This window comes from Calliopsis andreniformis, chromosome 3, assembly GCF_051401765.1.
Source record: "Calliopsis andreniformis isolate RMS-2024a chromosome 3, iyCalAndr_principal, whole genome shotgun sequence".
NCBI classification, from domain to species: Eukaryota; Metazoa; Arthropoda; class Insecta; order Hymenoptera; family Andrenidae; genus Calliopsis; species Calliopsis andreniformis.
In genome coordinates this window covers 9,067,192-9,091,664 of record NC_135064.1, presented here as the reverse complement: position 1 = coordinate 9,091,664, position 24,473 = coordinate 9,067,192, and the positions used below count along the sequence as shown (strand labels likewise).

The following is a 24,473-nucleotide window of genomic DNA, read 5'->3' as shown; positions in this document are numbered from 1 at the left end:
TGTGTCTGATTTGAAATTTATTCTACTGCTGATGTGCACTAGCCACTCTAGTCAGGCCAGACACAGAAGTCAGTAGAATAAGTCCCACGTCAGACATATCACGCGTATTCTAGACGTTTCGCCAACAACCAATAATTCTGAAACGAAGTCTCAAACATATTTTTTTCATTCTTAACTTTCATCTTATTTTCCCATGTAGAATATTGTAGAACCATCTCTTAAAATTTTTAATACTTGTTATTGAAAACCCAGAATATTTTCTGTATTCCTATTCTTATATTACTTATTTTATCCTCTTCTACTACTACAATAATACCATCTTTCTTTTTATTACTGTTTTCTTTTGTATCAATAAGAAATCTATACGTGAGAGCCAACGTGACCCAAGTCCTTTTTCCTTACTTTTCAGGAGAGTCAAAAAACAAATGCGATTACCCATTTCTTCACACAACAGTTGAAGTAGTTTATACAATTAAATATCCTTTACTTATAACGTAACTTAACTAAATATCCTATTTATTCTGATAAAATAAAGAAAAAGCAATAAGATCCTGTAAACAGCTTAATTTTTAAAAAAATGGACTTAGGTTAGTCTAGCTCAGGTATATAAACATTCTCAACTATAGAATATACTCTAAAGAAATATTCTCACCTGTAGCACTGATTTCGATCTATCGATGCATCACTACCATCCTACGTTAAAGTATTCCACAATTTTCTGATCGTCGGACTTTCAAGGTGCGAGGCCAAACAGAGAAGGATATAGCGGGAGGTGGGGCGCGAGTAACAAAGAGGTAGGGGGGCGAAGGGCAACGTGGCCCCATGCGCGACGATAATTTCCATGGAAGACTGACGACCGCTTCACGGTCGCGGAATGCAAACAAACCATGCCCCGTCGCGTACCACCGTCTACCCGACGCGTTTCTCCTCTTTCGCGCCTTCTCGCGCTTTGTACCTGGCGCGTACAACCTGGCGCGTGTGCACCTTCAGGCTCGATTCACACGCACCTACGGCGAAACCTTTTTGTTCCTGAGAGAACGTGTCCCTCGGATCAAGTTCAGTTCTTTGTGTCGCGCCACCGCCACCCCCTCTTCATCCCTCTTCTTTCTGGCGTACTTATCGCTACGCTTCCGGTTGATTATTTCTCGTTTTCGAAGTCTTGTGGCGAGGCCATCAAAGAGTTTTTGGGGAGTTTGAGACTAATTCAGTGAATGTGACAAAGGGTGACTCTGAAATGAGTAGAAAGGGATCCATGAGGCAACGTTAAGTGATGGGGGATGCTGTATGTTTTTGGATTCATTTTAAGCGTTGTTTTGGGTCTACTAGGTGTAGAAATTAATTTGATACCTATTTTAAAAGAATTCGATATTTATTTAGAGGAATTTTGATTGATATCGTTATTAACTAAAATTTTATTACCATTTTTGAAATGAAATCTTCAAAATTGGGAAAGAGAGGAAAAGACTTTAAATTGAAATGGAAATGTGATTGGTTTAATCCCTGCAGTGAAACTGATGAATTTCGTCAGGATTTGTATAATTATTTTACCAAGTTGTTCTAGCAAAGTTGAATAGTTTTTGTTTGTGAAATGTTACTTTTATTCATTACTATTATGCGCAGAGGACTGCTATATTGAATGGCCTCAATGAGCACATGTGTACATTTGCATAAAAGTAAAGCGCAAGGTAATGGGTTAAGGGTAACGAATTGATTTGTATATCTAATAAAAAGAGCAATTTCTCTCTGTTTTTAAGCTGTGTGGATACATAACTGTCTGATAGCTGGATGAGGGTAGTAAATTCAATAATAATAATTTCAGATAATAATAAGGATAATTAGGACTCTAATTCAGTCCTAAAAGAAAATTTGAATGAAATTTGAATGTTTTCATTTTAGCTTAGCTTTTGCGCGAGAAATGTATATACAGGCATAAGTTACATAAAAAAATAGCTCGTGAAAATAAGGGGTTAAAATACAATGATGAGTTAAAGTACAAACTTGTACTGTATTAATTGATATAGTCTTTTGCTCTCTATAAAACAGTATCAAATATTTAGCAACTTATGTCTAGTTATGACAAGTTATTAATCTAAAGGTTGTCTGAACTTTAATTTTACGCAATTATTTTAGTATTTGTCAAAGTTATATAGGACTTCTTAAATAGGAATGGTGCTAGCTATATAAGACAGTTGACGCAACTGAAACATTTCCCTGTAAGAGAAAGATGAACATCTCAAAAAAAGATTATACTTATTATCCAAATCGTAACTTCTTGCAAGTACAACGAAGCAAGTGCATACAATACTTGCACCATTTTTAAAAATAGAAGCATGTATACGTATATTTGCTTGCACGAATTCTCGTTATTCTGCGTAAAACAGGTTCAGAGGAAAGTAGCAACTTTTTCCTTTTACCAACTGTTGCTAATTACACATAAAAAGAGATAAAGCTTGTTCCAATTTGATCTTACAGCTACTCACAAACCACCCTGTATAGACATCCTCAACAAATAGTTCAAGAATATTGCTCCCCCGTTAAAATCAGAGAAAACTCGCCCAAATTTCCAGCGTTTCAACACAAAAACGATCCTCATCTTTCGAAATCTCATTTCAGCCCACCAGCCGCATTTCCACGAACGCCAGCTCCATAAAACCGCGCGGCAATCAGCTTCCCTGCCCTAGCCCCATTACCGCGCGAAGCCTAATTAAGAGCTGCATAACGCATACGTCTCTCCCAGCAAACGTGTGCAAAATTCGCGGCAAATCGATGACCCTCCCGGCGGTTCACTCCCCTCGTTAATTCACTCCAGGCCTCTGCTCGGCGTCAAGTCCTCTCCATCGCGCGTATCGCGATGATGTAGGTCAAGCCGTCTAAAATCGCCAAGATGCATCGAATCGATGCAACCGTGGTCCCGTTGTGAACGAACCTGCACGATGCTCGCGTCTCGCTGTCCTTGTCCGACAGCCAAGGTCAGGGTCGTCCACACGTCCAGTCGGCTTGCCATCCAATGGGCACCGCGTCTCCCATAAACGGCCACGTGCTTGGTACCACACGGGCCTCCTCTCGATTCACCCGGAGCAACGCGACTCCGCGACGACGAATACGACCAGTTTCCCCGGTTCTCTCCTGCGACCCGTTTGCACACGAGCAAGCCCTGCACGATGAAAATCCGAGTGTGATACAGGCGGGCCTCGATAACTCGAATGTCAAGGGAAGAGATGTGAAAGCTTCGAGTTAATAGAGAGGTTTAGCATACGAACATTTTACTTGCAGGGGGTTTGTACTAGAATTGATAATTTCATGGTAATTATGAGGGTGATGGTAGTCGGTGGTCGTAACGTGGCCATAGCTACTACATGTTAAGGATTTATATTTACGTCAATAAGAAGAAAATATGTAACGAATATAGGGCAAAATATAAAGTAGTGTGACATGATAATTATTTGTATGATTTATTTAGTAGATGTAATTATGGTACTGAATCTGTCATTTTTATGTTTGGAATTTGTTTGGTGTCTGACGATCAGTGATGATGATGGAAATATTGACTTATTGATGTATTCAAGGAAAAGAAGTTTAACATATCAAAACTCGATTTACAGAGCGTTTGTAGTAGAGTTGATAATTTAATGATTGAAATAATTTAAACAGAGAAAAATTCAATTTTAATTTAGAAGGTGTTAGTGTCTTAGGTTTCCTCTTAGAACTCATTTTGCTCATTTCATTCAGAATTTACTCAACGATGGGAAGTTTACAATTGAGGATGAGGATGGGAATTATGTGTACGATTTATGATAAACAACCAGCTTGTATGTGTGTGCATGAATGGAGGGACAGAGGCACGGCAAGTGTCATCTTAAGTTTTCCAGTATTTATTTATTTGACAAATTAGAACACATAGCTATAAGTTCGAGTTACAAAGTTTCACTTATAGAAGTAAACTTCAACTTGCAGAGGTTTAGTGATTTTAAATTTGATTTACAGAAGTAAAAAATGCACCTAAACATGTGATAAATAATTCGAGTCAAAGTAAATTTTATTTCGATTTATAGAGGTTTTCGTATCGGAGCGGAAGGGAACGAACAAAATTATCGTCTTATCAAAAAAAGTTGCGTCTATTTGCTAACTTAAGAGTCCGTTTGTATCTTTAAATTGAGTTCTACTATCTTTAATACCGCTTTTCACTGTGATTAGCGATGCGATATTTCAATAATCTAGGGTATTTAATTCTCAACAACTTATTTTCTATGTACATATATTCAGTTATACTATTACATTTAGTTTAACAAATCTATTATATATTCTATTTTAGGTTTACTCTTAAATTTGAAGTTTATCAAAATCACTAAGTCGTATTAAAATATACTTATAAATTAATATTCTAAGTAACTAACATAAAATACATGGTCAAAAAAAAAAAAGAAAAAAAAAAAGAAAAAAGATCGTTGAGAAGTAAATCTCCCCAGATTATCAGAATATCACACTGTGCGATGTGCAACGCGTTCTGCTGCTCTCAGGGACGTTTCCACGGAGCTGAGCCTGCTCCTCGTTCCCCACGGATGTTCCCATGGTCCTCCCACGCATAATATTGCGCGAACCTCGCGTTTCGCGCGGCAACACTTTACTCTCTTGTAAACGGTCGCCACGTCGACAGCGGGGAACGCAGATTACCCTTAATTAACGCTTTTGTCGTACGTTTATCCGTGTATAGGACGTTGTGGGCGTTGTTGAGATGGTTGAGAAGGTATCGTGAATTCATTTGAGAGGGGACACCACCCTGGCGTGTCAAAAAGTAGGTAAAGTTTGGAAACTTTTTGGAAGGTAATTATTAAATGAAAAGTATCGTTCTTTTTGGAGAATGTGAATGTAAGTTTCAACTTCATTTTTTAATTTTTTGAAAGCGAAAATGGTACAGAATGGCGAAGTTATTTGCTGTTCCCATAATTTTTACAGGTAGAATATTAATTGCTGGTTATCGCAGTTGACGAGAACTGGAACGTGTGAAATAAAAAACATTTGTTGATTCAGAAACTAAAAAGTATTATCTAAAATTTAGAATACGATTTTGTAAAAATTTTAATTAATATGGAGATAGCAGTATTTTGAAGGAAAAGCAATGATTTTTACTGTGGAAAATTAACTTTAATCGTCTACTAAAAATCAAATAATTAAGATATCAAGAAAATTGTACACTATACTGTAAGTAATAGTTTTTAGATTATGAATCTACAATAGTTTTTTATGTCTTGCAAACTGCGATGGCCAGCAATAAATGTTCTACTTGAAGAAAATGCCAATTAACTGCGTCGTTTGTGATATTTTCATTTTTGAAAAATAAAAGTGATACTTATTTTTGTATTGTCCCAAAAGTATTAAAGTTTTGCATAATGTTTCTAATAAATAAAATGGGACAATTTCCCTAAAATTATTCTCAAATACACAAATTAAATACACCAGAAAAGTAGCCAGGGTAAATATGACTTAATTAATACATCAAAGGAAAATACTCAAGTAATTGAAATTAAATGCTCAATATCATCCTCAACGAAGTGAACCATTCCCTCAGGCATTTCAAGCAACCTCAGCTCCCCTATTGAACATACAAAAAAAAAAGTTCAAACACATGCATCTTTTTATTCAATCCCAACGCTGCCTACTTGACAGTCCACTTGGATTTCGAAGTCGCAGCGATTTTCTTGCGTGAAAATACGAGAAACTTAGGAGACGCTGACTAGTCTAACGTCCTGGTCATCGCCACGAGATGAGAGAAGAGATCATGTGCCTTTCTCACCGCAGATAAGGCACGATTCGTCAAACCGCACAAGTCCTGGCAGCCTTTAATCCGAGACAGCGTGAAATTTCACAGCGATCACTTCCAGGGAAAGGTCAAACACACTTGTCTGCCTCGTATCCGTCCTCGTGAGACCCCCGCGGTTGACACCCGATCAAGCCTATGAAATCGGTCGCAGGAAATCGGATGCGCGGAGACAAGTCGCGTCAGACCGCTTTCACTTTTCAGGTTTATCTCGTGGTTCATTTTTCTTTAACGTTTCTACTAGTTTCTTTTCTCTACAGACATTAGTTGATGCATCCTTAGTGGTCTCAGCGACAAACGTGAAGTCTATCAATTAGCGTTTCCTTAATTGACATTGGATATAGGACTATTCCATGAATCCCAAGGAACCAACAATTGTCAGTATCTGAAAAAGATAACTACAGAAGCAAGTTCTCCTTTGAAATGTCGCAACAATTACTTATGATAAAAGAAAACTAAATGAGTGTGCAGATGGCGATTAAAATTAAGGTAGTCTTTAAAGAATGTTAAAATAATGATGGAACTAATGTCATTTTTAAACAAAGTTTAAATATTGCGTTAATTATTTTCACAAATAAAATAACTATACGATTGGCTATTAAAATCTGGGAATATTCTTCATGAACAGAGCATATCTTTCACCAGAAAGGTAAAGGATGCCTTTTACTCGGTACTCGACATTTGTTAAAGTACTTTGCCCCGTCCCTTTTATCGAAAGCTACAATTTGCAGAAGTACGATCGATGATCGTACGAGGGCAGATGGTCTACAAGCGAAACGTGGAATTCATTGGGTAACCTTGACCGTGGCCGTGAACCGACCCCCATGAATCGCATGCAGCCGCGGTCAGGCTGTCAGCTTATCTCCTCAAACATCGAATCTGGAGCACGTTAACTAATTACCGGCTTTTCCATGGCTCCGGCTGAAGCCGGTAATTGCATGGTCGTCGCTATCAGCGTTGACTCTCCTGGGAATACTGCTGTCCCACTGCACTCGCCGCTGGATTAGACTGTGTCAGGTGTACATCTGCCCCTACTGTTTTCTCTTTTAATTTCCTCGTCTGTCGCTCTTGTGGCGAATTCTTCCTTCTAGATTTGCTCTTTCTGGTGTTGGGACCGATACCAGTATCGATTTTATCGATACCAGTTTATAAATTTTGGCTCAGTATCGACACCTATCGTGAGTATCGAAAAGAATTGGTACCTTATTGACATTTGTATAAAAGTATTGATACGAGTTTAATGCTTCCACGATAATAATTAACACCTTTCGAGGATATCGATACCTGGTTCATATTTTAATGCTATAAAAGGCAATTATAGGTAATATTAAAGTTGATTTGTTTATTGTTAGATGATGCATCATGGAGCATGGTCGCGAGTAGGACGTTATTTTAAATATTACAGATTAGTAAGATAGAAATAATTCTACGAGAAATGATTATTTATTAATAACTATTGGTTTTAGTTTATTTTAGACCTTTTATTACTCAGTGTTATTTTTTTATTTTGTGTAAAGAAAGTGTCGGACAATTTCCAATACATACAAGAAACGGAGTGAAACAGAGGAAGAAGATAGAGGGACAGGGACCCTAAAATTTATAAGACGAGCAGTGTCGCTCATATTCGATTTACCGATCTCAAAGAGCAGGACGGTATCGCGTTCTTCACGGGAGAATGAATCAATTCACGTTAAACCGATATTGTTATATTTTTCAGTCTCTTCAGTTTCGCCACGGTCCTTTCACCCCATATTCGAACCTATTGCTCTTCGACGATGGAATTTTATATTTCTAGATGCAATCGAACCTAATGGAATTTTCACGTTCCCCGTTTCTTTGCACCTCAACTATTTTTATTTTTTTTAAGAAGCACGTCTTTTTTATCCTCCATCTATTGCCTTTTTCCGAACCATCTTTTAATACTTTCATTCGAAATTTAATATAAATTTAAAACCATCGAAGTAATGTTGATTCATTGTAAAGTATTTTTGCGTTAAATATTTTTATTGCTCAAAAGTGCGCCTAATAAGAACAGTGCTCAAGATTTAAAGTATTTTTAAACCTTTAATCTTCTATTTTTCATTCAAAATTTTACTTTAATATTAATTTTCATCCTCCATATTTTCAACTGGATTTGTCCCTTGGTGTTAAATTAATACAATATTAAAAAACTAGTATAATGAAAGCATAACCAGTAAACACTGTTATTAAAAATATTATTCAAAATAAGAAAATGAATATTTTGCCTACATTTTTCGCATGATTCATGAATAATAAAGCGATATATAGCACTGTTATTCTGCACTTACCTTATATTCAAGAGTAAGCTGTGTGAAATTTCATGAAAAATCATGGCCACGTGAAGATTAAACATTTAAAATGAAATTGGTCTTAGTATTTGAACTGTTCGAAGTTGTTTTAAATTAGAATAGCGTTCAGTCTTTACACGAAGCTCATTGCACGCAAGCAGGTAAAAGACACGGTTTCGCGGATTTCTAAATAATAGAAACAATCAATCGTGATCGATTGGTATACGTACCGTTTCTCTCTTTTCACTGTCTCCTTCTCCAGCACTGGCATTCCCACGCGCATTCCAACTCGACTGCATTTTATAGCGAGCAAACTCTCTCGCGGTTTAATGGCTGCTAGCTCGCGGGGTATGCTGAACCGCGGCAACTTGTTACGTGAATGTTATGTATTTATGTTAATGAGCCCTCTAAGACAACCAGCCAGCGGACAGCACGATTCCGTGTGTGATCGCGATGCACTGACGCGCTAGAAGAAAAGATGCTTCTCGAAACGTATTAGATTTGTAATCTCCAAATTTATCATAATTATAATTTTCACTTGTAATTTTTGTGGAACATTGGGGATAAATTATTTCTCAATTTTGTTGAAATTTAACTTTTACATAAGTAAAATATGTGGAGCAAAATGACGACAAGGAAAAGTAATTTACTTTCACATAGTGTGTTGAAACTAATATACTAAATATTTCAATAAATATAGTAATAAATATTAAGATACTAATATTTAGAGAAAGTATTTCTAGAAGGAAATCAATGCAGGATCAATAAACATTTAAAAGTAAAAAATCAGTACCTACATTTATGAGCACCATTTGATTTAATTGTAGCATAACAAAAAATAGCCTCACAAAACACATCTGAAGATTTTCAGTATTATGGTACGTGGAAATATCCATGCATTTCTAGAATTTTTGAAGTTCCAATGTAGTATTTGAGTAGATAACACAGATTTGTTCTTCAGTACACATTTTCTCATAATGTGAAATCTATTTCAATCGCTAGTTTTGATCAATACAGTGTCCTAAATTTTTCAGGTCGAATTTTGTCTGTATACTTTATAAATATAAACGAGAACAAATTATAGTTTAAATATAGGTTGCTTAATGCTCTATAAAACAGTTTCTACAAAAGTATGGAGTAAGTACGAAGGAAACCACGATTCAAGAATAACTTGAAAACTTGCAAAAATGCAATTACATTTTAAAATGGTCGCTATTTCTACCTATAAAAAACTCTCAGTAATAAAAAACAGAATTTATTATTCCACGAAATTCAACTCAATTTTGTTTCACCGTTAAAAATGAACGAATCAGTAATTCATGTACAGCACTTCTCTTTTAATACACTCTTTCTTCTAAAATTCTAGATTAATAAAATTCTGGTGTCGTAAAATCTAGCGATCTTAAATCCCCAATATCCAATACCTCCCTCGCTACTAAACTACCCAGAAGTCAGACAGTCGCTGTTGATCATAACCATCTTTCAGACCCCACAATTTCAATCTCCGTTTCAATCCCCAGAAAATACTTCTCCGCGAGTTCTGAGGGCAACGAGCTATATCCCTTAAAATGAGTTATCGCTCGTTAACAAAAGAGCCGCGTATCCGCGCTCGACGCAGGCGATCGGGGTTCATTCATAAAAACTCTAAAGAGCTCGTTGAACGATCCCAACAGTGTCTCTCGGTAATGCCATTCGGCGAACATTTAAACGGCGCCAGACGGTAGACGGTCCAGAGCGTTAAAAGTCGCTGTCGAGTTTAGATTGCGTCGCGGATAATCGGGCGGGCTCGAGGGTGGCGGTCAAAAGTGCATCGAACCAGTCGATTCCGAGGGGGGGGGCCGTGTGCGCGCCGGTTGACAAGACGTTTTGGCCATCGTCGCAGTTTCCCCGTCTTTTTGGATTGGCCCCGTGGCCGACGCTCGGAGGCGGCTTCGGCCCGCCGCGCTGGGAGTAATGTCCTCGAGTGCACGTACGAGAGTACGCCACGCTCAGAATGCAGTTGCATAACGTTCCCCCCCACGACCTGCCTGCCCGCGACGGCCTTTCGTTCCCTTCCTTCCGTTCCTTTCCTCTCTCAGCATCTCTTCCATTCTCTCGTGGCCTCGTCACTGTCTTCTCTTTTGGCTCCTCTGCGGTTCTCTTTGTCACTCGCGTTTTTTTGTTTACTCGCGGAGCGACTCGGGTTCTTTCTCTTATCGAACTCTTGTGGGAAAATTGGCGAGTCGAAAATGGGAGGTGAAATATGGAATTTTGATTTTTTGGTTGAAGCACGAGTGTTATGTAAGAAATGAGTAATTGTGTTGATGTATAGAAAATTGAGACTTGTGTTAAAGTCGTTGGTTTTTGGTATGTTTATCCATGTGATGGAAATTGATCTTCCTTTTTTTAAAGATTTAGCGATTTTTTGGTGTTGAAGATTGTGTTTAGTCTTTATTCAGAATTACATTGCAGAGTGTTTAGAATGGAAGTATTTCTGTGATAAAATGTTGAATTTTTTTTTAAATATGAAACTGGTTTATTACACAAATGGTATTTTGAAACATTTTGAATACAAGTAAATAAAATTAAATTCAAAATATTGAACCTTAAATTTAATTTGAATTTCAATTTCCTGAATCTTAATTTTAAACATCAATGTTCATCTTAATAAAAATCCAATGTACATTTAAATTTAAAGTATACAAGATACATATTGTCATAAGAAAATACAATTTACACTGTTTTATATGACAGGAATTAATTCGATTGTACTCACATTACTCGATTATGTTAGCATTTAATTAATTGAACCATGCAAGAAGGTTAAGAAAGTTACAGAAACAGCAGCAACTTATGACGTTTTAGACAATTGGTCCATGATAGATTGCTTCTCAGTAAAACTGGTTCTGTGAGCCAACCCAACACAAGCTCTTTTTATTATTTTTCAGGAGAGCAGAGAAACAAATGCTATCACCCACTGTCTAACATAATATTTGAAATTGTTTATATTATTATTGGGAACAATGTATCAAATTAGCTTCTCCATTATTAGTTAAGATCAAGGGCAACGTTGTATAACATATACGATTTTATCCACCCGTATGGGGCAAAACCAGGAAAGGTAGACATTCTCTTTTGTTATTAAAATAAATAGTATGTTTGAACTTTTCAATTATATTATTATTATTTCATGTTAATTAGGAATGCCTCTAATAGGTAAATTTTGAATTTTACAATTAGATTTATAAATTAAGAACTTATAGGATTAGAAAATTACGCGTATAGTTTCATCCCACCTTCCCCTAAATCTTATTAATTTGTAACAAAACTCAAACAAATTTCTATTACTCTAATAAAATTAAGAGAAAGTAATAAGATGCTGCATAAAATTTAATTTTGAAAAAAAAAATCAACTTGAGTCAGCCTAGCTCTCAAATTTGAAAATGGTATTTTCATCGACATCTTCCATCATTCCTATTTCCAAATTTCCTCCCATCTCAGACCTTCAATTTTGAGCGAGCCTGTACTGTCGCCGCAAGGAATGCCTTCTTATTTCGTCGATTTCAATTTCTTGAATTCTCCATGCAGTCGCCTCTCCTTTCCTCCTAACGTGTCGCAATCAGTCGGCGAGTTGAACGGTTTAGCACGGCGTAGTTTAATCCCGCTTCCTTCCTCTGCTCCTTCCGCGGTCGCAATGTACAGCTTCGTGCCTTGGCAAGGTGTCCAGCTTCTCCCAACCCAGCGGAACGTGCTTAAAGTTATTTTTCTTTTCGACGTTTTCATGCCAAGTCCTCCAAATACGCCAGCGAAGTTGCTCGAATCGTATGAGCGGCTATACGTGTTCTTAATACGGTAACCGTGGGAATGGGCTATCATTTATTCTCGTCGCCATTCCCCGCTGAAACGGTTCTGCTGCGCGATTAGATTAGTTAGACCTCCCGTCATTCTCACCCAGGGTCTAATACTGACTGAGTGCAGTCGATGATTTCTGCCGAGAACAGTTACTCGTCTTTGAGGCTTAGAAAAATACTCGTATAATGAATCACGAATTTATTCGTCAAAGATAAGGATGGCTGTTTCAATTTTGGAGATATTTTATTTTCTCTATTAAGATTAAAGAAGTTGGAGATGGGCCGAGTGTGAGGACGGGAAATGAGGTAGATGAAGGAAGAAAGTGTGCGTAGTAAATGTATATGGTTTTTGTGAAGAATTACTATTATGGATTGTTCTCTGTTTCATTTATGTAATATTACTGTAATAGTATGAAAATATTATCGAATGTAACAGTATCGTTTGACCAGATAATATGTATGAAGTAAAATGTGTACGTATGACATTTTTTGAACTTCCTATAAACTGAGAAAATTTTGAAATTAAACTAATACTACAGCTACTAGAATGGGGAAATCTCTGATAATAGTACCAATGACTCTAAATATAATTTAAAATATTACTCAACGCATCTAACTTCCTTTCTAAATTGTAAAAATCATTAATAATTTCTAATCTACTATTATTCATACTCTAATGTTTCTGATAATCCAGAACAAGAATACCTACTTACGTATAAAAAGAAAATTTCACTGTGTAACAGTTTGTACAATTCAAAGAAGCTTCCATCACGTCTGAAAGGGAAGTGCATAAAAATTGAATGTGGTACTGAAAGATAGTGAAAGCAGAAAAACAAATATTCAGATAAAAAGATCAGCCTTGTAACTTCCATTGTCGTTGGAATAGTTCGGAAAAAAACGAAAGGAAATCGTTGGAAAAAGCGGTTATAGAGGTCCCAGATCGAGGAACGCAATTTTGCGCTTCCGGTCGACGCTTGGCTCGCCGAGAGTCGAGCCCCATCCGCGGCGACATTTGGCGCCGGGACGCTCGACCGCAACGTGCCATGACAGACGAACAAATGCAGGTAATTTGCAATTCTCGTTCGCTTTAATAGACCGTGCAAAACGCTTGCGTTAGCCACGCGGCAAGATTGCATATCAATCAAAAGATTGTACTTTTCTATACTGCGTCTGACCCTTCTGTTGCTTTGTAAGCCAGTTGGTGACAGTAAAAGGAATGTTCTAAAAAACAGCTCTGCTTTGATTAAAAGGAAAGCTTGCAAAGGGTTTGAGGTAAAGTATTCTCCAGAAATATGGAATCTGAGTTTATTAATAAATTTATATTATGATATTAGGTTTCACAGGGGGATAAAAAAGAATGCCTAGGTTTAGAAAAATGCATTAGGTACTATTGAAATATTGTTGAGTGTGTCGAAATGACTCAAGTTTTAAAATTGAAGATTAAAACAAAGGATTTCAGATTAGCATATTAATATCTGCATCATTTTGCAAGTTCTAATGACCAAAAAATTCTACTTATTAAATATGGAATATGTTAATTTAAACCTTTCTTAGGGAAAGAAAATGATGAGAAATGTTCAGAGATTTGTATTTTTATCTTCCAAACGATTGCTTCAAAATGCAGGAGAGATACAAAGAAACTGGAATTTAGAAAATAATTTATAAGTTATTCTAAAGTTTGTGATTCCATCTGAAGAAAAAGGTCAAAAATATAGGATAAATATAAACTTTTAAATACATAAATATTTAATATAGCATTTAATTTGCAATCAAATTGAGTTTGAATCTGAGCCAAATAAAAGTCTACAAAGATACAATTTCAGCCACAAAGGGTTCCACAGGATAATAGAAGCACGCAGTAGTCTGACCACTGACTGTATCTACTGTAAATCACAGGTGTCCCACTACAGTGCACCACTGAACTGCACAAAGTCCGAATTTGGTGCACTCATAGTCCTCAAGAATTCAAAGTTGACTCCTTCAGAGCCAAAAAAACTTCATACCCCACCTTCGACTTACCTTTTCAAATAAAATCACCGCTCTTTCACTTGCGTCGCCAGATCTGTGACACTCTGCATAAAATAACAAAGCACTCCATCCGTAGAAACACCCTCAGGTAGAGGTTAAAGAAGCCTTGGCGCACCATCTTACCCAAGTCCTCAATTCAAAGCGTGAAAGAGTTCCATATAAAAGAGGAAAGTGAAAAGTGTCTGACTTCGATGTAACAGACACCGGTGATCCGTCGTGCGAACCTGTGAACATCCAGCATGGGAGTCGTGAGCCAGCGGTGTCGCGTGTAAAGGGGTCCAGCAAGGAACCCCGTAACGGTCGTTTGGCTCGCATTTCTGGCATCTCTCGTTTCACCTTTTCCGCAGGTAAACCCGTTTAGCATACACAGCGACTACAAAAGACCTCGCTTCCTGGAAGGCTTCTAAAACCACGGCGGCGTGTTTCTTTTCTCGTCCTGCCGCCAGAAAGGTCGATTTCGCCTTCTCGTTACCTCATCATCGGGAATTTTAATTATCCCCTCGCTGCGTTCCCCCACGACTGACGAAAAAATACGGAAACCCTAACGGAACCGTGAAACAAGCTGTTAATTAACGTCGAATATATCGTTAGCTGATCGGCCGTTTCAAGGGGACGTTACGTTACCACTTCTGCGATACGGACAGCCGATAAGAGAGTCGTCTTCATGTGATGGCTCTTGGTTGGGGGTCTTCTTCATTATTTGGAATTCTTCAGGGTACTTTGTAGTAAATTGGGAAAAATGGAAACTGGAAAATTGTTCAAATTCTTCTAATTCTAAATTTTTAAATGTCTACAATTTTGTATCTTCGAATTTTCAGGAAGGTAAGAATTCTGAACACTTTAAGTATTAATGGCTCATGAACTATTGGTCATATGCACCCAAAGGTGGGGTTGACAAATTCGGCTTGACTAGTTTCTCATTAAAAAAATGAGAGTTACATACAGTTGCTGATTATGAATACATAAATATAATTATAAATTATAGTTGAAATTTCTATCGATAACAGCTGAACTGTAGAATATAAATTCTATTGTTGTCATATCACAGAATAATGGTAATCCTAAGAAAAGAGCCTGAGAATAATTGAGACCTAGTTACTAAAGCTCCTACTATTCTTCCATTCTAATTCATTTAAACACTACAATAAGGTTGAAGCAATTGATAGATCGATACATTCATAGAACTCAATAGCTAGCTATTCCTTACATTAATTAACGACCAGTAAGGGTTAAATATTGGTTGGGGGTTTTCTTCATTTTTTGGAATTCTTCAGGGTACTTTGCAGTAAACTGAGAAGGATGGAAACTGGAAAAGGATTTTTCAAAATCTCCAAATCCTAAATTTTTAAATGTCTACAATTTCATATTTTCAAAACTTTAAGGAAGAACTTTGAACATTATAAATATTAATACCTCATAAATCATTGGTCACATGCGTCCAAAAATAAGGTTAACAAATTCGGTTTGACTAAATCCACATTAAAAAACGAGAGTTATCTACAGTTGCTGATAACTAGTACATTCTGGATGTAAGAGCGTTCGCGCCATTTTCCTCATAAAACACGAGCCTTGTAACAAAGTAATTCAAATTTCCATTTACATAGTACTACAAGTGCAAATGGTTCGTTCTTTAAGAGTGAAGAAGTCCCTCTCATGCGTTCATCCGAAGCGTCACGATCAACTGCTTCCTACTCAAGCAGGGAGTACTCGTCAGTGAAGAAGCACTGGGTGCAGGTTACGAGAAATATTGGGATAAACCCATAAAGCTAAATTGGGCTAAACTCATAAACCCGACTCCTCCATTTCGTCTTTTTATTTATACCGACCGTAAAAGTACAAGGTATTTTCTCAGAGCGATACATCACGGTCTGAAAATTTACGGCTAATTGCGAATCCTCACATTACGGAGAAATTAAGGGAGGCTCTTGCGGAGGCGCACTGCGAAGCCCTGTAGACGTCAGGGCTAAAACTGCGCGTCGCGGTGCCGTGTTGCAAACGGTCCAAGAAAATGCTAATTTTCGCGGGTCTGGCTGAAAACGCGTTTGTACACCGTCTGTCAAGGTAATTGCAACGTGACAGTAAGAATCTGAGGCGGTCGCTCGTTAATCCTGGCGCTTTGGCTGCCAGCCATTTTCGCGGTCAACATTGTGTCTTTGAAAGACGAAACTGACATGGCTCAAAGTATAGTGTAAGCATCCCTGCGTTCTTGTGCATTTCCCACAAATTCTCTAAATGTGTCTTTTGGGAGATATTTAGGGAAGAGTAACTGGCGGACCAAGTCGAGATTATTTCCGCGAAGACAGAATTGTTGGAGGAGAACGTGCATGCTTGGGAGCGCGGGTGAATTCGTTGAATAGATTTTAACTCTTCCCTGTTGACCCGTGTTGCGATTTAAATCGAGTTTACAAGGTTCGCGATGCAATGGAGTGGAGCGAAACAACATTGGACGAATCGGTTGGTGAGTTAAGTGGTTTGAGGAAGAGACTGCGTGTATTTGAAATGGGCTGTCCTAGTGGTTCATTAGAATTTTGGACAAGATTCAAGGAAAATCTGTTCTATGTACAATTTTACTATCTACGAGGCGTTTTGTAGGTGTAAATATTGTAAGCTCCTCAGCTTATGAAATTATTATAGGCATAATTCAACATGAATTTTAAAATCCATTAAAACTAGCGAGATCTACCTAAAATATTCAGATAGCTGAATTACTAGAAGTTCTATTGTTCTACAAAATCACTGTTAATTCTCTAAAAAGGAAAACATTTGTCTGTAACTCTTAAGGTTTCTAAATTTTGAGCTGTTAGCATACTTTGCGTGCAGAAATCCTTCAACCATAGTCATTAACCATATTCCCTAAACGTCTATAGCACATCGAAACGCTCAGTACTAATTAATAGAGATGTGCGAGAAGTCGAAAATATCAGGTCGAGAATTTTCCTCTGAATCGATTTGGGTTCCCAAAAGTATCTTGATAGTTCTAGAAGGTCGAGATGTCTGGCAATGTAAAAAAAACTCGACTCACATTTCAAAGCGGTCCTTTTGAATATGTCCATTATCTTGGGTTTTTGTCTTTAGAGATGTTTTCGTATCCTTAATATTATAAATTTGTAGAAGATATAACACAGAACAGAAATAATGCACTAACTGAATGATATATTCTAATTTCAAATCAGTTGTCCCGAAACATGATTCGGGTTCTTGATATTCTCGGAATCCTGACCTAACCCGACTCGACCCGATTTCTTCTTGACGTGTCTTGAACATCCGATACTCGACGTTTTAGGACCTTTACTAAATAACTAATTATACAGGCTGTCACAGAATTGGTGATACAAGCAAAAAGGAGACGATTTTACAAGAAAAAGTTAATCGAAAATGTAGAATAAAATTGTTAGATATCATGCCCGCATTTACAAGAAAATTTACTTTGTATTGAATACAAATGAACAAGTGTATTAGAAATCAGTTTTGGGTACTTAAAGGGTATATGGAATAAGGGGACACTCATAGCCTAACTATTAACCTTTCGTGCCTCAGGATATGAAAATGAATAAACACAGGACAAATTCTGTTTAATCGAATTTGATAACAAGCTATGAAAATATTGTTTCAGTCTAAAACCAGTGGACAAGAAAGGGTTAACTATCTCTACAATAAATTAGTCTTCTTCTCTGTTAAAATTCAAAGTTAATCTTTTAGAAACAAATGAAAAAACTATATTTTACATTCTCGACTAATTTGTTTATATAGAATTCCACTCTTTCCTCTAATGCCACCAGCTTTAGGAACACTCTATATTCTCCTCCACAGCACTCAACAAACAAATTTCAATGCTTCCATCGCAAGCACCGAACCCTTCACTCGAGACACTCGGTCCATGCAATGCATACTTCCCATATAGAGCAACGATTCGTTATAAATCTGACCAGAATTCAACCAGCATCCACCCTCCCCTCGCGAGAGTCGTGGAACGACCAAGTTCTTCGAGTTAATCAAATTCACAGCAGTACATGGACCGAGTCCCGCGACGAAAAGCGAACCGCGTCGCGATCGAGCGTCATCGAGCGCAATCGACATCCCCTCGCGGTCCATTGGGTTTTAGGGATGGCTCTGTACATGATAATCGTCAGTCGGTCGGTGCTGGGCGAAAACAATAGAGTTTCGAGTCGCCCCTCGCCGCGGAGGGAGAGGAGTGGGTGGACCATCGATGGCACGCAGGATCATAAAGGAACGCGAGGCAGCGGCGAAGTGAGAGAGCGATCGAGAGAGCGAGTTCGATAGGTGACCAATGGTGAACGGGCGACCACCGCTCGCTTGCATTCGCGCGGTCGGTCTTTGGAATGCCGACGCCGCCGACGCCGCCGACGCAACAAGAAGAAAACGATTCGATTCTTCTCGAGGCCGAGTCGACTTTCGGTGGGAGAGAATTCCATCGCGCGCTTCCAGCGATGGCTTCGAACTGGGAGCGAAATTGCTGCGAGAATCGTTGAATCGGGGAACTGTTCCTGGAAGTCCTAGGGAAACAATGGGATAGTTTAGGGAAAAAGGATTGTAGTCTATATTAAATTGGAAATGAGATTTCAGCGTCGTGTGATATTGTTTGGGGAAAACTGTCGAACTGTGTTATTGTAGAGGAGAGTTGTTTATATTGGTTCAGAAATATTGAAGTTGTAAAATTAATCAAGCAGTAAGAGGAACATATGAGGGATATTAGGACAAGTAATGTGACAGAAATATTGATAAAAAAGGGTTTTAGTTTCTTGTAGGATCACGTGTTTATATTAGGCGACACTTTTACTCGATGCTGCAATTTAGCAAGGAATCTATACCTTGCTTTTTCTTTGCCATTCAAAGAGCAAGGACAGGTTGAGATATTCTTAAAAACCGAATTTTGTTAAAAAATTCTTCTACATGGTATAAGAAAGAGGCCTTCTATTATCTATTGTTTCACTTATAGATCCCAGCTTTAAACATGAAGAACCCGTTTCGTGGTAAATTCTATTATTACCAGTACCTTCTACAGTTCTTTATTATTATCAGACTACTGTTAAATTATATTTCAAACCTATCGATGACAACTAAACAATACAATACAAATTCTGCTTTTATTCTCATATCACAGAATAATAGTAAACCTAATAAAAGAGCCTGCGATTAATTAAGACTAATTCATTTAAACATTACAATAAGGCTGAAGCAATTGATAGATCGGCACATTCATAGAACTCAAAAGCTATTCTTACATTAATTGACGATCAATAAGGGTTAAATACTCCAAAGGCAGATAATAATAAATTCCTTGTTATACACTCATCATCCACATATTTAGCAATCATTTGCTCAGGCGGTTTACCATTTATGACAGAAGTAGTTAGAGAAGTAACATTTTAGACGTGGCTCTAATTCCATGGCCAGGGGTTGTGTACTACAGCTGAAAGCATACGCGACAGTGCTCGAGCAGACGTGGAAATGGGTTCAGCAGGTAGGGTCACAAGCTTAGTGCACGGGCACGCTTTTACGGCTGCGAACTTTCCTTTCTTTCGATCGCCAGCTGCGCGGCATTATGCCCTCTAGTCTTTTACTCTTATTGATCCAGCCGTGTCGTCACTCCATTCAGTCACGGTCACAGCTGTCCTATCCTGATTTTTCCGGCACGATGACGTCGGGAAAATGAACGATCTAGCGAAAAATGTCCGTGTTCGAGACCAGGCCACCCTGTTATCCGAGAAACATTTATGTTCTGTTCAGTTCATTCCACTGTGAGATTGGACATTACTAAATCCCACGAGATATTTTGCACTTCAAGAATTTTCTTAGACGTCGTAAATAAGTTACTACTGATGATCGCTCGGTTGTGTATCAGCGTGCATGATTTTTGAGTAATTAAAGCTTTTTATTTTTTTCTCGGAGACGCAGAGGCTAATTTTAGTTCTCTTGAAGATGATTGGTGATTTTTGCTATATGAAGTTTCATAGCGTTCATATAAATTCAAGTAGCATATAGTAGGATTATGAAAGCACAATTGGTTGTTTATAGCCTATTTTATTTGCAGTATTATCAGTGATAATGTTGTTATGGTATTAATTCTATAAAGGTATCTTCAGTAATATAAATATGTAGAAGCTATTTTTAGGTATCATGTAGTTCTTTCAATTATTTTCAACATTATTTTATTTTATTATAAATACACTGCAGGCATTCCTCTATTTACGAGAGATTTAAATTCTCAATAAGGTATAACCTGCCCATAATACACAAAAACATACAAAATGTACAGAGCATACATTATATTATTTGAAGCATAAAATAAATCTCTCTGTAGCTTCCATTATTCCAGCTATGTTTACAAAAACACATATGAATTTGCATAAAAATCTACAATATAATGATAAACATCAGAAATTATGCTTATAAAACAAACTTCCGACCAAAAATATGAGTCATGCGTTAATAACATATACTGTACACTCTTGAAATATATATTATATGTGCGAATTGAAAGCATCGATCTTTCCATTGATACTCTTTAAATTAGCGGATGGAATATCGAGATCGTTCAGCTAACGTACGTCAGAGGCGAAACGATCGCTCGAGTGAAATTTCGGAGCAGGCTATTTAAAAAAATTGCCAGCAGGTCGGCTTCTTTTTGGTTATAAATCACTATCTGAGGCCGTTCAGGAAACGCCGGGCTCTGACCTTGGCCTGTCTCGACTTTGCAGAATGGTATTAACAAGATTTCGGCACGTGCGTCGGAACTCGGCTCGAGTAGGCCGTATGCCCCAAATTGAAGCCAGACCAGCCTACTCTACTGACTCTGTAGTCGACTGATTCATATGAATATCAAGAAAAACGATAGGCAGCCTATAATCCCTGTAGTCCCTAATCCCTATAGTTTTATTTTCTCATTTCTTTAGGTAACTATAGTTTTTGGAGAAACTACTTAAGGTAGAAGAGTTAAATTTTTATTGTGGATATTTATGGATATTTTATAAATCCATTTACAGTCATATAAAAAGTTGTGAAGCTACAAGAAATGAAAATTGAAACTATTTTGTTTGAAACCTTGTCTTGCAAAATTATATATATTTGTTGACATATTATTATTTATACAAGAGTTGCTATTGTGTTTATTATTTTCAGTGTAGTTGGGGATCTTTTATTAGTATCTAGCTTACACATAAATTATTCAAGTTTCAAACTTTTTTACCTGTTTTAAGGTAATGCTATCTATTAAATTAGGAAAACATAGTCTAGACGAAAATTCTATTAATTGTTAGCTCATATAATAAGCAGGAAAAAATAATTACACCTAAGCTGGTACAATAGACAATCAGTTTCTAATGAAAAAAGAAACATTTTACATAAGAAAAGCTGGCTTCTCAAAAATTCGAAAATTCTAAAACTAATTTGTTAGTTTCATTTGACTACCATTTTCTCTTACGATATCATATATATTATCCCTCTATTTTCTTGAATTTGTTTTGTACTGTTTATTCAGATTTGTTCACTGACCTATAGAAACTCATAAATATCTGCATAAAAGATTATTGAGGAAACGAGTTCGTTAAAGGAAGTTCATGTCACATTTAACAGCAGTAACAAAGAAAGTCACGAAATTCGTACAATAATTTCTAATTTCCCATTTCTAAAAAAAATGTTATCATTCAATTACCTAAAAGAAAATGGAAAACGAACAACTATTTATTAAAGCGTTGTGTACGAATTCATTCAGATAGTCAAGGTGTTCATCGTGCATTGAATAGGTGCAGTCGTGCAGTTTGCGTGTGAACGAGTTTCAATCTCGAGCGTTCCCAGTCTTAACCGTGAGGTTTTTAATTGCGCAGTTAGAACCCTGCGAAGAAAACAACGCGTGCAAAGGGCAGCCCTTTCGTTTAACCCTTCCTGCCCCCGGCAGATGCAGTGCTCGCGATTTTGTCCCAAGAACGGTCTTGCTTGCACGCAATCGCAATAATAAGACCTCGCATCCGGTCTCTCTGTCCTGCGATGTCATTATGATGGAATACACGTTTTCTTCCTTTCGTATTTTTTGTGTTAAAACTCCGTCTACTTTGCTTCCCGAATTCTCCTTTCATACATAGCTTCCTTCTTGTTCCTTTCGCTGCACTTCTTGTGGAATTCGCCCTTTTCTTAGGAACTACTTTGCTTTCGAAAATGTGAGCCTTCTGTTTCCATTTCCTCTTCTTCTTTTATTTCGTCTTTCCTCTTATTCTACTTCTTCTTTGGTTCCTGATGCAAGTAATATAAAGAGAAACTTTTTATTCGCTGTCTGTATGTTAGGCCATTATTCTTTGTGTTCAAAAGAAACTTGATATGTTCATACTTGATCTATATGTGGATCAGAGAAATTTGAATAATGATTTTGGTATTTTTTTAACACTAATAGTACGATATTTTTTAAAGACTTTTATTGAATTTTTGTCAAAAAGTGTGTGGATCTGGGTTCCTATAGTTTTTTTTTATTGAACGTTAGATCCTTGTTAATATGAGATCATAGAATTTTTACTAATTCATGTTACTAGCAAAACTTATAAAAATTAACAAAGTGAAAAATTGTGAATTTTCTCTATGCTGCTATAGATTATTTTCCACAGTGAACTTGCAGTGATCACAATATATTATGTTCCAATATAACTAAAAGTGAATTTTATAAATTGTAGATATTACTTTCTTAAATTTAAGAATAAATTAATATACTTTTGATGGACTGTAAACATGTTATTAGTACACCAGGCAAACTTGAGGCACAATATAAAGCTTGCATGCCCAGATCTCAAATTTGTCTAGTATACCAATGACACGTTCATTGCTTTACTAAATCAGTTACAAATTTCATCATTTTGATAGTAACTTCAACTTGAAAAACAAAAAAAGAGATTTTTAATTAATTTTTATATTTCTTTTACAATTTACTGCTTCATCTAGTTAGTTACTACTGTAATTTTTTTTATTAATACCATATATAATTGTATAGTACGTTAATGTTACTGTAACAATCTAAAAATTATCACCAATATATGGATAACATGGCAGTCAACATGCTAAAGCTTCACTTTATACAGCTCTTAGAATTTTCTTCACCAAGTAAAAAATAGAATATCTTAAGGAAAGTTAGTGAAGTTTACTGTGCACATGCTAAAACTTTCTTAATCATCTTTATTCTGTATAATATATAACTTTTCTAGCGTGTTTGCCTAACTGTATTAAAGTAGTGAAACGTCATAAGTAAAACATGTTAAATTTTCATTTAATGATACGCTGAGTGCAAATGTAAGTAAGTTTTAGCTAACATATACTTCATAATAAAGTAATGGTGTAATTAAACAATTAAAATTTGTCTTTCCATTTTTCTCAAGAATTTTATGTTTTCGACTTCTGAGTTTTCTCTGCGATATGTTCTTTCGCAAAATTCGTTTTCTCATCCATTGAGGGACTCTCAATTTTCTTTTTCATTACCACACGTTCTTCCACGTTGCGTTACATCTAACGATGTTCTCCTTTTGGTGGAAATTCTGGTTCTCCGTCATGCACGTCGCTTCTTCTCGAATATTTTCCCGCTCTTCCTTCGTTTCGCGCTTGAGGTTGTTGGTTCGCTTCTGTCTCTCTTGAGACATCATTTTCCATTCCCCGCGTAATATTTCTCTTCCTGTCTTCCTTTATTGAATTTCGCCGCAGACGCTTTCTTTCTTTTCCCTTCCTCCTCTCGCTGTCCTTCCACCCCTCTCTTTCGAGCCGTTTCCTGCAATTTCTTTTCCCGCCACTTCAATCTATCTTGTTACGTTTGACAAGTTTTTCTTGTCTCCACTTTCCCATGAAATCCTTTCATTTCCTTCCTCATGAAATGTCCTTCTTACCCGCTGAAGAGATTCTTCTTTGGCACTTCTTCACGCGACTCTCGTGTTTTCGTTTCCAATTTCACGGATCCCCTCCCCCTTTTTCAGCGAAAGATTCTTCAGCTTTGCGCCCACCACGAGGGATCGCTCGCGTTGCACGCAATGTTCATTCTACAGTTCCCTTCCCTTCGTTTGCGCTTTTCTTCGTTTTGTTCTATTTCGAGGCTATGTCGAACCTGAGTTGTACGATATTGAAATATATTCTTGTTCGAATCGGTGTTTTGAAGTTAATTCTGTTTTGAATGATGTTCCAGTGAAATTAAAAACGGTAGGAATTATTCGTGAATAACGACTGATTGTTTAGTTAAATAGAAGTGGAACTTAGTTCCTACTGATATAAATGTCGTTAAAAGAAATTCTATTTCAGTTTCAATAATTGATTTAGTTGAGTTTCGAATTTCTCTATTAGAAAGTCTAACTCGAAATAATTCAATTCCATATTAAATTCTCTATTAAAAATTCTGATAAAGAAATTTTACTGAAGCCATAGCTTAAAGATAAGAGGAGAAATTTTGTGTAATTTGATGCGATTGCGTGATTAACACACGATATTTATTTCTGCCAGCAACATGGATAAATA

General features: G+C 36.9%; 1 protein-coding gene across 1 annotated transcript in view; it reads left to right on the top strand.

Moving 5' to 3' along the window:
- Nucleotides 1–24,473, top strand: part of Crp (transcription factor cropped) — a 221,567-nt gene that overhangs the window by 184,120 nt on the left and 12,974 nt on the right. The window lies entirely within an intron of this gene.